This window comes from Crocodylus porosus, unplaced genomic scaffold (genome assembly GCF_001723895.1).
Source record: "Crocodylus porosus isolate Cpor-Errol unplaced genomic scaffold, CroPor_comp1, whole genome shotgun sequence".
Taxonomy (NCBI): domain Eukaryota; kingdom Metazoa; phylum Chordata; order Crocodylia; family Crocodylidae; genus Crocodylus; species Crocodylus porosus.
This window is the reverse complement of record NW_017728886.1, coordinates 61,278,269-61,291,790: the sequence shown is the minus strand read 5'-3', so window position 1 is coordinate 61,291,790 and position 13,522 is coordinate 61,278,269. Positions and strand designations below refer to the sequence as shown.

Below are 13,522 nucleotides of genomic sequence, written 5' to 3'. Positions count from 1 at the left end.
CTTCATTATTTTTGAAAATCTTGGTTTAACACTTTGTGATACAGTGATTCGAAGGTCTGGTTCTAAGTTCAGTTTATTTCGATACTTGGTTTTAATGGCTGTCATAGCTGAAAAAGATACCTCACAAAGATATGTAAATCCATTTGGAAGAAGGGCATCGTTGGCTGCACTTACTAAATCATGATACTCATTTTTCAATCCCATCCACCAATTATGCAAAGGTTTCTGTTGAAATTTGGCTAGTAAATTTCCATCTTCCCTGACATCAATCAGTTGCTCTTGCAAACTAATCAGAAGGTGTTGCATTTTTATATTTTTAACAAATGGGTTCAAAACCCACTGGAACTCTTCGTTTGGAAGATTTTTAAACAGGTTAGAAAATTCTGTTTCCAAGTTTTTTAAGTGTGCAGATATGAGAGTTTTTATAGGCGACACACTTACATCGTTTTTGGCAACAAAATCACATAATGATGGAAACATTTCCAAACATCCATTTTCAAAATGCTCTCTCCATAGCACGAGTTTCTTTCGAAAAGCAGTTACTTTCTCACTCATTGTTAAAACATCACCTTTACCTTGAAGGGACAGATTAAGTGTGTTTATTTTTAAAAAAATATCTGCTAGGTAGCATACTACTGACAGCCACTTGTCATCACAGAAAAGGTCAGCAAATTTGGAACACTTGTCTTTTTGTAAAAGAAAAATGCGTAACTCATCTTTAAGTTCGACAACTCTTTTAAGCACTTTGCCATGAGATAACCAGCGAACCTCTGTGTGGTACAAAAGATTTTCACGATCACTACCCATCTCATTACAAAGTATTGTAAAGATTCTACTATTTAAAGGTCTTGTTTTTATAAAATTAACCACATCGATGACATCCTGTAGCACTTCATACACTTCTGGCTCCAACTTCTTTCCTGCAATAGCTTGCCTATGAATGATGCAATGAATGAATTTCACGTGTGGTGCTATCTCTGTAACCTTACCCCAGAGTCCCTTTTTATTCCAGTCAAAGCAGCCACTCCATCAGTGGTTACACTTACAGTTTTTCCATAAAACATTGTTTTTATTAAAGAAGTCATTTACTGTTGAGAATATGTCCTCTCTGGTACATCTTTCCTTTAGTGGCTCACAAAAAAGTAGTTCTTCATGTATTTCATTATTGAAACAGAATCTAGCAAATACCATAAGCTGAGACACGTTAGAAACATCTGTACTTTCATCCAACTGTATAGCAAACCTCTTACACTGCGTAATTTGTTCTAATACTTGTTTCTTCAAATCTTCAGCAATGTTTTCTATGCGTCTTCCAACAGTATTTGCTGACAAAGGAATGCATTTTAGTTTGTCTCCATATTGTTTTCCGTGTATTATTTCAGCCATTTTTACCACAGCAGGAAGAACAAGCGTTTCCCCAATGGTATGTGGCTTTTTGTATTTCGCTATTAAGTAAGAAACCTCAAAAGAGGTTTCTAAACATTTATCATTAAGTTTAGTGAAATTTTGTAAAGTGAGTGTATACTGGATTGAGTATCACATGACTTTAAACATCACTGAAAACACTGTAGAGGTTTGTCTTCATGTTCTGAATGCTTAGTTTTTAAATGTCTTGCTAATCATGATGGCTTCATACTATCATTAGCTAATATCTCAAGGCACAATATACACTTAGGGTGAGGTTCATCATTAACGATAGTGGATGTAAATCCATATTTCAAATAGTCTTCTTGATCATTTCAAATTTTTTTGGTGGACTTCTCATCAGATATGATTAGATCATTATTGTTTTTACCTCATAATGTGGCTGACAAAGAGCTCGTACTAGGAGAAGGAGAAGTGTCAGCTCTGCTATTTTCTTGTTGTTTGCTTGTGCTTGCATTATTAGTATTATCTTCAATCCGTGGTTTCTTTGCAGGAATCTTTTTAAGCCACTTGTCCATTTTGTGAGGGTTAGTTTAGTTAAAACTAGTTAATATAATCTGTAAATCCACATAACCGGGCACACGTAAACTGCAATATGTTGCAATAAACTGAAAGCGAAAGAATGAGTGAGGGTGCCACTGTCAACCCCTCCACGTTGTGGTACTCCCACTCTTCCCTCAGGATACCTCACGTTCCATACGTGACACGTGACTGTCTGACATATGGATCGAGTGAGGGTGCCAGTGTCAATCCATATATTAAATATTAGTAAAACTTAATTTTTTAGCTAAAAAAAATAAGAAATTAATATAAATATAATATTTTCTTCCTACACCCCAATGGATTGTCTTGCACACCCCACTTTGGAGACCATTGATCTACAGTATGCCTATGTACCTGTACCTTATAGACCTTAGCTTCCTGACCTCCTCTTTCAAACTCCCAGATTCTTGGCTGTACTCTGGAGCCTTGCTTGCCTGACCTTGCTTGTTTTTGATCCCATGGACTGTGAACTTGCAAGGTCAAGCCCCAACCATCTGGGCTAGAGATAGACATTACATATAAACTGGCTTAAGTAATCAGAAACTGGTTTAAACCTGTAATAGAACAGATGTACAGTGTACATGAACCAGTTTAAAAATGGCTGAAACTGGTTTGAGATAACCCTGGTTGAAAGTAGTATCAGACTTAACTGATTTGGGTCAAACCAGTTTATACAATGTCTGTCCCAGACCTCTTCCTGGTTTAAGATAGACCAGACACCCCCAGCATGCTGACTGGGCAGGGATCTCTAGCTCCACAGCAGGGTGGCCCCTCCCCTCAGCTTCCTGGCTGCAGCTCACACAGACTGCAGGCTGCTCACCACTCCCTGCTAAGCAGGAATTCCCCACTCCCCTCTGCCTTGCTGGGGAGGTGTCTGTGTATTAGCTAGCAGACCACATGCTGGCTACAGTTCCTGATGAATCAACCGGCAGCTGGTAATTTCCCTCTGTTGTTTTCTTGATGGGGTGATAAACACAGTTATCAATTACCTGCTGGGCTAAACAGAGCATCCTGCTGGGATCTGGCCATGCCCCGCCTCAGCTCAGTGCTGTAGAAGGGATGGGATGGCTGCTCTAGTGACCCCTGGCCTCCAGCCCGTGCCACTGCAGGCATGTGCCTGCATTTCTGGGATGTTTGTCTGGTTATGGAACTGATTTATCCCAGCCAGGTTAAACTAACCTGCAAAGATTGAATCAATTCAGGTTCAGGCTTTTTTAATATCTGTCCCTTGCTATAGTCTGGGCATGCCTCTGACAGGTAAGCACTGCAGATGTAAACAGTCTTATGAAAATAACATTAGGGTCAGTGTACTTCAAGGAGAATGGTTTTCTTAAATGCCCTCTGTTAAATCTGTAGCCAGTCAAGCCAATCCTGTAATAAATGCTCCATGTTTGGTTTTCCCTTTCATTCAGAGAACTTTTGTCAGAGATTCTGTGATTCTTCAAGGAAATGACAGCAGCATTTCTCATCTTATATCTCAAACTGTCATACTTTACTACCACAGTGATCAGCTTCATGATCTTCACATAATCAAATTAAGTGTATATGTAATGAGGACTAATATAATTGCTCCAGATGAACTACAACCCAAAAGGAGGAAAACGTTTTCAATAATACTTTTCACTATATGTAATTTTCTGATCACTCTTTCTAAAACAGAGAGTATCTGTCTGCCTCATGCACTTTTAAGGTGTTAGATCCAAGTATCATTCCTTTTATGACTGTATCTTGTTAGCTTATTGCTAAGCAGAAAAATTATAGTGCATAAAAGTTTTTTTCAATATTACAAAATTCAACAAAATATGTACCTTTATGTTCCAAGCACTTATGCAAAGTGAAAAGTTCCATCTAAAAATGTATAATGCAAATTAGTTTCTGGGGAAGATTCCACTAATTGATTGAACTGCTGCTTGATTCAAGGGGAACCATTCTCAAATAAAGTTCTCCCACTTGTGCTAATGTGATTTGCATAATCTAGAACATGGCAGTACTGACTGGAAGCCTTCAAAATCTCATCAGGTGATAAGGTACAACATGCTTCCCAAGCCCTGTTGCTGTTTCTAATGGAGAGAGTGGGCAGGATCAGGTCCAGTACTTTTTGATTCCTATCCCTGAAAATATTAAAGCTGTTTTAAATATTCTGTAGATGCTGCAATTGTGGCACTGTAGTCATATAAAAGAACTTCTGGAAGTTAATACATTAACTTAGTTTATTCTTTAACTTAGTCTTAATTTATTGTTCTCAGAGAACAAAAGAGGTTTCTTTGGAACCTCTCTTTTAAATACATTAATAAACACACCTTTTATTTAGGCAAATTCTGTCTTCCTGTCTGCCTTCTACAATATATGAAAAATCTCTTGGGCAAGATTACATTAGAGGAATTTGACTTAGGTTGAAATGTGACTGAACTTCTTTTCTTTCAGTTATACCTGCTCAAAATGTCTTTGGGTTTCTTATTTTACAACCTAGAGTGTCAGATATTTATTTTTACTATGACTGTGCCATCTTAATGGACAAAAATGGTGCTATTTAGGATAAACATCCTTTAGATGCTATTTTTGTAGAGAAAAAGAAGCTTAAACTGGTCTAAAGAATAAACTGATCAGCTGAGTAAGCCGAGCTTATCCCTCTCAAATACACATCCGACATCCTCTCTTTCTTGATACATAGCCAAACAATAAATATTTAGGGATTTAATTCTTCACAGATCAGTCATTCAACCCCCAGAACGATTTTACTGGCTTATTTTCACTGGCTTCCGCCCATTTATCAATATTTTTGTAGTGCTAAAGTGTCTACAAAGGAACACAATATTCCTGAAGTGGTAGTGATTAAGCTATCTTAGGGAGGGACTATTAATTTTCTGTTTTCTGATTTAATGGGGAAAGAACCACATTAAGAATAGAACCAAACTTCCTTGAGTAACAAGGCTCATACTCCCCTGGAACATGGAGGTACTAATACTGGAAGCTTCCAGAACTGTATTATATGCTGAGTTTAACACACTTCCCAGTTCTATGTCACAGAACAGAGATTGTTAATGGTTTTCTTCCCATAAAATGAACCTATGTTATTGAAACAATGTGATTCTGAACATGGCTTAAAACTCATGGACAGAGCTTTAAAGTACAGTAGTAAGAGATTCAAAACCTGAATCTCTCAGCTTCCCAGGGGAATAAACTTCCAGCTTCTATCTCCCCTGTGTAAAATAAAGTTTATTTTCCACCTAGGACCTTTACAATCTTTGAATTCTCCTCAGCCTGATGAAAGGTGTGTGTTCCTGGAAAATTTGCAAAGAAAGGGGTTTGTTTTTGCTATTATTTAGTTGGTCTAATAAAAGATATTGCCTCTGAACCAAGAGCTTCGTGTAGCTCTTTTTTTTCCTCAGACCATGGCTACAAGATAGATTCATCAAAACCTGAATGCATTCTCCATCACATAAAAGGTATTAATCTATTTAAAATGTCACCTGGAACAATGCTCAACTTATCACAATGGTTAGGTACAGACAGTCAAAAAGCCTGAAACTACATCCACTCAGTCTTTGCAGGTTAATCTAAATTGCACAGATTAAATTGAAACAGAAGTGAACAGGCATTTACCTTTAATTCAGGAAATGCAGACACATGCCTGCAGTGGCTCAGGCCAGAAGCTGGGGGGTAGTAGTACAACTCTCTAGCTATGTGTTCACTTTCTCTTCCTGCTGCCCCCAAGGTCTCTGGGATTTGCAGTCCAGACTTACAGCAACAGGAGTCTGCAGAGTTGCTCATCACTTCCTCTTCCTGCTTCCAAATGCCTCTGGGATTTGTAATCCACAGTTGCAGCTAGCAGTAAGTTTGAGCAGGGGAAGTTTAACTCCCTCTCCCTGGCCCCAGATTCCAGCTGGGGTTTGCTTGGGGGGGAAGGGATGCAGCCCCTACTGTAGACTGGGCTGTATCCCCAGCTGGGCTTGCCCCTCCACCCCAGTGGTCTGGCTGACAAAGGGGTGGGGCCAGCCCTTCTCTCTGCAGCAGACAGCACAGCTCAGTCCAGCACTGGAACACATGGTGGGATGCTGGGGACTCTGCTTTAACTTGAACCACAAAGTTTCATAAACCAGTTTGACCCAAATCAGTTAAGTCTGACACTACATTCAACCAACTTTATCTTAAAGTGCCCTGAGCTTCTGTTCTGTTGTAGGTTTAAACCAGTTTCTAATCACTTAAACTGGTTTATGTGTAACTTCCATCCCTACCCACTGTGTATAATCCCCAGCTCTTGCTTTCTTCTGTCATATACATAATTCAGGTGAGCTATTTAAATGAAATAACTCTAGTTAACTGACTGGAAACAGACAAAGCCCCTTTCCATCTTTGACTTTACTTAATCAAACCCATGCTCAATGCTCGGGAACAAATTTTCCAACAGGCCCTATCCAGTAGCAGCAAAGGTCATGTGGCTGCAAATATAACCTATGACAAATGCTTTGGATACAAACTGCTCAGGGCAGCATAAACTAAAATGCATTGCTTGCAGGCTGTCATGATAATCTGATCTGCAAACGCTACCTACTTTGTTGGTTTGGGTTGCAAAGTTTGCCTCTGTCAATTGCTATCTCAGGTCATAGATAGATGGATCCCTGGCTTAGGCAGCAAAAGATTTTTATTTTTATTTTTTCCTTATAAAATTTTTATTTTTATTTTTTCCTTATTTCCAGAAGTTAACTTGTTTTTGTTTCTTTTAAAATAAAGGATGCTTAAATTAAGAACAATTTCTTTCAAATAGTTAAGTTGTTATACCATATCCGAAGGGATTAGACATTGCTTGAATAGGGATGGCTAGGAGGCCTGTGCGAAGTGGCTAGTAGTTGCTTCAGATTTGCATTCAGCCAATTCGGCGGACAGTGATTTGATTCACTGTCCTGAATTGATTCGGCTGAACCTGATTCAGAGATTCAGCTGCTGCCGAAACTCCGAATCTCAAAATCACCTAGGCCCATCCCCCACCCTCTTTTCCAGCACAGCAATGGTGGCCCCACCCATCCCAGCTCCAGACACTTGGAAAAAAAAAAAGCCCCAGCTCACCAGGTGCTGCTGGACACAGGGGCAATCCCTGCTGCCCCCCTCTGCATGGGGGGCTCTGCACGAGCCCCCTGACACCTACCCCTGCTCCCCCAGTCCTTCCATGGCTGCCCTGCCCACCATGGCTCTGGCCCTTTAAGGAAAAAAAAAAAAAAAGAGAGAAATACCCTCACACTCACTGTTCCTGCCAGTGGGGGGAAAGATTCCTGCTGCCCCCCACTACCCCGCACCACACGGGGGCAGTCTTCCACAAACCCCCTGAAGCCCCGAGGCTGATGCAGGAGCAATAAGGCCCAGGGTTTCTCTCATTTTTTTTCCCCTGCGCCTACTTACTAGCTCCAAGTCCAGCTGCAGCTCCCTGCTGCAGCCACCAGGGACTGTCCAAGTCAAAGCTCTCCAAATCTTTTCGGAGAGCTTTGAACCAATTCGGACCTGGTCCCCTGATTCGCATCTCCTCCGAATTGAATCACCACATGAAGCTTCACACAGCCCTAATGGTTAGCTGCCATTTGATGGGAAGGGTACACAGGGAATAGAACTGGTGTCATTTATATTCCATCATGAGGTTCAGTTATTATTACTTGCATTGCAGTAGTGCCTAGAGGCCCAAATGAAATCGAAGGCTGCCCTGTATTAGCCACCATCATTGGAAAAGTTATAAACAACTTACAGTAAAAATGGACAGGAAAGGCAGTGTGGGGGAAAAGAAAGGGATATTATTCACGTGTTACAGATGGCAATTAAGCCATATAGTAATTAAGTGACTTGGCAAGAAGTCTCTGGCAAATTAGTTCAGATCACATGAATCTCAATCCAGTGATTTATCCACAAGACTTCTTCAGAGAGTTAGTACACTAACACTAGGGGCACTCGTACACGTGATGGGGTTTTAGTCCTTAGGACTGCATTCTATGCCCCCTAAATTGAAGTTGGCGAGGGGTCTGATCCCTTCTTTTTTTTTTTTTGGCAGAGCTTTTCTGCCTCTTCTGCAGCCAGGGGGACATTAATCTGTGCCATTAATCTGTCAGCTTGTCCACTGGCCATGTGAGAAGCCATGGCCATGGCAGGCTCTGCAGAAGAAAACAATCAGGCCCCTCACCGCTTCTGCCTTCAGCAGGCTCCTGCTGCTGGCAGGATGTCTGGGGCTGCCCAGAGAGGTGGCAGGAGGGTGGCTGGATGTTCAGGTGACCAGAGATGGAGGAAGGGATGGTACATAGCATGCTGGAAGCCTGGGCAGGCTTGGGGAAGCTAGCACCATATGCACTGTCCCTGACACCTTTTCCAGCCACCAGTACACCCAGCCACCATCCTGCTACCTCCCTGCACCAGCCCAGGGGCAAGCCAGTGCATTCCTGGGCAGCCCCAGGTGTCCTGCCAGCCACAGGAACCTGCTGAAGGCAGAAGCAGTGAGGGGCCCAATCTTTTTTTTCTGTGGAGCCTGCCTACCTTTCCCACAGCCAGGGAGAGAGGCGACTAATGGCTGCAATGTTCCAAGTTGCAACGTTTTAAACTAAACTACATTGGCATGTTGATTAGTTTGCAGTGATGCAAACTCATTTAACCCCCCAAAACTCACATACATGTAATCCAGGGGCGGGCAATTATTTTGGGCAGAGGGCCAGTTACTGCATTTTGGCAAGCCATCAAGGACCACATGGCAGGCAGCTGGGGGTCAATAAATATTAATTTTCTAAATTTTTTAGGGTCCCTGCAAGCTAGATAAAATGGTCTGGCGAGCCACATCTAGGCCGCAGGCCACATTTTGCCCCCCCCCCCCTTGGCAAAATTGTGATGTGTGATACCATTAAGCCACGCAAGGGGAAATTTTTGTCATGTTTACAAGCTACAGGATTCAGACTTTCACAGGTAATTTGGAGTGCCAGCACATTTTAAACATAACAGAAATTCCTATGAACGTCACATGGTTACATGTTAAAAAAAAAATAGTTTATTGGGCTAGTGGTGTAGTTTTTCAAATGAAGAGACTTGCAAAGAAAAGAAGTCTTCTTTTTACAGAGCTTGTGTCAAGGTATGTTCTCTTTTAGCCACAATAATGTAAACTAGGCTAAAATATACATTTTTTTCATAGTCCAACATAGCAAGAGGAATCTACCAGACTGAAAAAATTTTGGAGACCTTTCCTCAGTCATTAGTAACATCTCCATGTTGCTAACATTAAATCAATTTACCAACACTGCAAACATTACAGAAATTCTTACTTCAGAACCAGACTATTAGAAGCCCTACCTTAGGAACACATGTAATTTTCTAGTGTATCCTTTGTCTACTGTGTTTGTGTATGGCCTTGCTGGGACCTATTTCAAATTCATATTTTACAGCTCATAGGATGATAGGAAAGTGGGACTGGAAGGGACCTCATGAGGTCACCTAGTCCAGCTGCCTGCTCAAGACAGGATCATTCCTGACTAAACTATCCCAAAGAAGTGTTCATCTAACCTGCTCTTGAAAAGGATGGCGATTCCGGGCTTCTCTATGCAATGCCTGCTGCAATGCTGGATTACCCTCATAGTCAGAAAGTTCCTCCTAACCTCCAGTCTAAATTTCCCCAGCTGTAGCTTGAAGCTATGCTTGTAGTTCTGTCCCCTATGGCCACGGAGAAAAGCCCATCTCCATCCTGTCTGTAATCACCCTTCAGGTATTTGAAGACTGCTATTAAATCCTCTGTCAGTCTTTGCTTCTCTAGACTAAATAACCCTAGTTCTTTCATCCTTTCCTCTTAAACATTGCTGCCCAAGCCCCTAATCATTTTTGTTGCTCTGTGTTGGACTCTTTCCAATCTATCCACGTCCTTCTTGCAGTGTGTAGCCCAAACTAGACACGGTATTAGAGATGAGGCCTCACCAGTGCTGAATAGAGGGGAAGAATCATTTCCCTTGATTTGCAAGTGGCATTCCTATTAACACAACCCAGTATGCTGTTGGGATTTTTTTTAAGCAGGAGTACACTGTTGGCTTATATACAGCGTATGGTCTACTGTAACCCCCAAGTCCTCGTCTGCAGTACTGCAGCCTAACCAATCATTTCCCAGTCTGTATTTGTGCATGCAGTTATTCTGTCCCAAGTGCAGGACTTCACACTTGTCCTTTTTTAATTGATTTACGGACTATTTTTCTAGTCTATCCAGGTCATTCTGGGTCCTACCCCTGCCCTCCAGAATGGCTGCAACTCTACCCAACTTGGTGTCATCCCCAAATCCGCTAAATTGGTAATATAAGAATAAATATGTAGCAAACTAACTGGAAACAAAGAACAAATGTTACAGGTTATCTTGTTTCTGTGACTTTTCTTTTGAAAAAAACTCCACTCAGGTACAAGGAAGAAAGAATAAGACCTTTAGAGGTTCTTAAACAACTGGTAATTGTCAGGTAACATGATGCCCTAGTCTAGATTTTACTCAGACTGTGCAACTATCTTTTCTGAGCTGAAACTGACTCTGCAACATCATACTGTATCATTTGTGGTAAGCTGTAAAGGACCCAAGATCATGAGATTACTGCTTTCCTGTCATCCCTGCAAAATAAATAGCAGGTACTGCACAGGAATCACCTATTGCACTGAGAATGTGTGTAAAAATATTAATATATAAAAATGTCCTAATTTAATAAATGTAACAGTTCTCCCCTCTCAAGTAGACATGGCACTAACCATAAAATTAGACACATTTACTCTCGTTTCACAGCTGTTTCAGAACATTCATTCTTTATAGCAGGCTATAGTGATTTACCATCCTATGACTGCAACTCAGCTCCTTCATATTTTGAATGTTCCCTTCCATTCTTCAGCATAACAGTGACTCTCCAAAATTCAACAGCATCAAGCTCTAGTGTCCTTCAAGCTATTCTCAAATAACCTCTGGACTTCTGTCCTACGACCTTTCAATACATTTCATCTCCCAGCAACCTAGCAATAAGCCACAACTCCTTTCCAAGAATCAGCCTAGCTCTTTCCACATATAAATATTTTAGGACCTCAAAGATCTTTCTGAATGTTGCCAACTTAGAAATTCACAAGTTCCACTTGTGCACTTCAGCAGGCAGAGACTGAGGATCCATGGAATTTGAATTCAGCTGCAGCCAAGACCCAGCAAAATGACTGACACCATACAGTGGTAAAAGGAGATTGAACCAGAATGCAGAGCATTCATTAACCACAACCAAAGAGAAAGAGACACTACAACAAAATGCTTCACACTCAAGGTAGACAGATGTAGGCAAGCTCCTGCTGGCTTTACCAGCAGACAGGGGTGCTGCTCCCTCTACAACTTCCTCTCACTTTAGCCTCAGGCCTCACTTAAGACCCAAGTTAAACAGATACAGGTTATCATCAGACTACCTAGGCCCTGGAATAAGATCTTCAGAAGTAGTGGAGCCAATTCAGGGAGTGACAGTTTAAGAGGCAACAAGAAGGCTATAGGGAATTTGGGCCAATTGAAGTAACTGACAAGTTATCTGAAGGTTTTACAGGGGAAGCAGAGTCAATGGGTCAACAGGTCACCCCACAATAGAAAGAAGGGAATGGAAGCCTTGCATCGGTCAGGTTAGGCAAGAAACCAAAAGGTTGGCTGTATATTGGAAAGCTTTGGAAATTCATTGATCACCCTTATTTGTCTCTTAACTATATTGAACTCTGTGATAATTACTTATAAATTGTTGCAGTTTTTTTTTTTATGACAACCAACGTGCTAGGATGATGTTTTTGAGGCGTGCTCAGGCCAAATGCAGCCCAAATTCACAGCCATAGGTATCTGGCCGGCAGGACTCCCCACAGATCAGGAAATTTGCAGGCAGGGGACCTGTGGCAATAAATAGAGCTACTGTCTCCCACTGCCAAATTCCCAAACCCCAAGCCTGTACAGCCAGTCAGGGCCAGGTCATGCCCACTCCCCTCATCCCTGCAGTTGGGCCATACCCCCTATTTTTTCCCCTTCTGCAGGGCTGGGTCAAGCCCCCTTTCCCCTGTAAGGCTGGGTTGGGACTGGGCCATATTGCCCCCCCCGCAGACCCAGTTTTGGGCTGAGCCATGCTCCTTCCTTCCCCACCATGGGGCCAGGTTGAAGGCAGGATGCCCCTGCCCCCTTCTGTGCAGCTGGATAGGAAACCGCTCCATGCTGGATCAGGACCACCAGCCGGATCCAGCCCACAAAGCACCTGGGCACTGTCTGCCCAGCCCACCAGCCAAAGAGGTTGAGCACCACTGTTTTAGAGCATCTAAGTACACTTAACTCCTTCCAAGTCTTCTTCACTTCTTCACTGTTAGAATAGTGAGGCAGTAGAATAGACTGCCTAGGGAAGCTGTGGACACCCACCACTGGAGGTGTTCAAGAGGCCGGCTAGCCACTGGTCAAGAATGATCTAGGTGTAGCTATGCCTATGTTCTACTGTGGATATTTGCTATGCTTCTGGCCTTTTCTTGTTGCTGCCCAGCCCTACTTTCTGCTATATATTTCAGGGTGTTTTTAAGCTTCCCTCAGAGGCATTGACTGTTGGCTGCAGCCAAAGCTAGGGACTTTGATTAGAGTCTGCCAATGCTCCTGCTGTTACCAAAGACAGAGGTTCCTGGCTACAGTGTTTTGCCCATCTGCTCAGGGTCAAACTGATTACCGTATTTTGGGTCAGGAAGGATTTTTATGCCATGGTCAGATTGGTACAGGTTGTGGGAGGTTTTGCCTTCCTCTGTAGTGGGGGCCATGAGCCTCTACCCTGGGCCTCTTGAACATATACTGAGAATATTTAATAGAAGCAGGACATTGGCTGCTGGGGTTCCCCTGATTTACCTGTGGCAGGCTAGAGTATTAGGTCTGTGTTGTAAGGGTTGACAGTTGCCTTACGCAGAGTTTAGATTATGGGTTTTATAGGATGGTTCATACAGGGATGATTTTCCCTCAGGCAGGGGGTTGGACTAGATGACCTCTGGAGGTCCCTTCCAGTCCAACTTCTCTATGACTCTAAGTAAGTTAGATGCCCCAGTCTATCTCTGTGGATATGCAGAGCAATTGGAGAGAAAATGAAAATGGTATACATGAACTCATACACAGTGGCTTTTTTCTAATCTCTAAGTTCTTTTTTTCCCTTTAGTTCATATATTTTATTAAAAACACAACCAACACAATTAGATCAAGTTAGCAGGGATACTGATTAAGTCTAGAGGTTCAGTAAAGCCACAACTTGGCAAGAGCAGAAAACAAATCAAAACTCTTTGTGCTGGTTCCTCTCTGCACCCTCTAAAGCATTTCACAGCAAGTAAATGGAATCAGTTTTTAAATCCTGTCTGTACAAGACAGAATTTACCAAGACAGTCCCTCCAAAGGTGTGCAGTTTGCATAACAGTTTACTTACAAGTGTAGATCCAGAATCAGAAGCTGAACATTGTGCTAATAATACTTCAGGAAATTCAACTAATTAGATGTTTTTATCCATGATTTCCATCATTAGAAAACATGTCACAATCTATAGTGCCATCTAGTTTCCAACTA

At 42.0% G+C, this 13,522-nt stretch overlaps 1 protein-coding gene across 2 annotated transcripts in view; it reads right to left on the bottom strand.

Annotated features, from left to right (window-relative positions):
- Positions 1-13,522, bottom strand: part of CREB5 (cAMP responsive element binding protein 5) — a 356,099-nt gene that overhangs the window by 269,107 nt on the left and 73,470 nt on the right. The gene's annotated exons all lie outside the window — the stretch shown is intronic.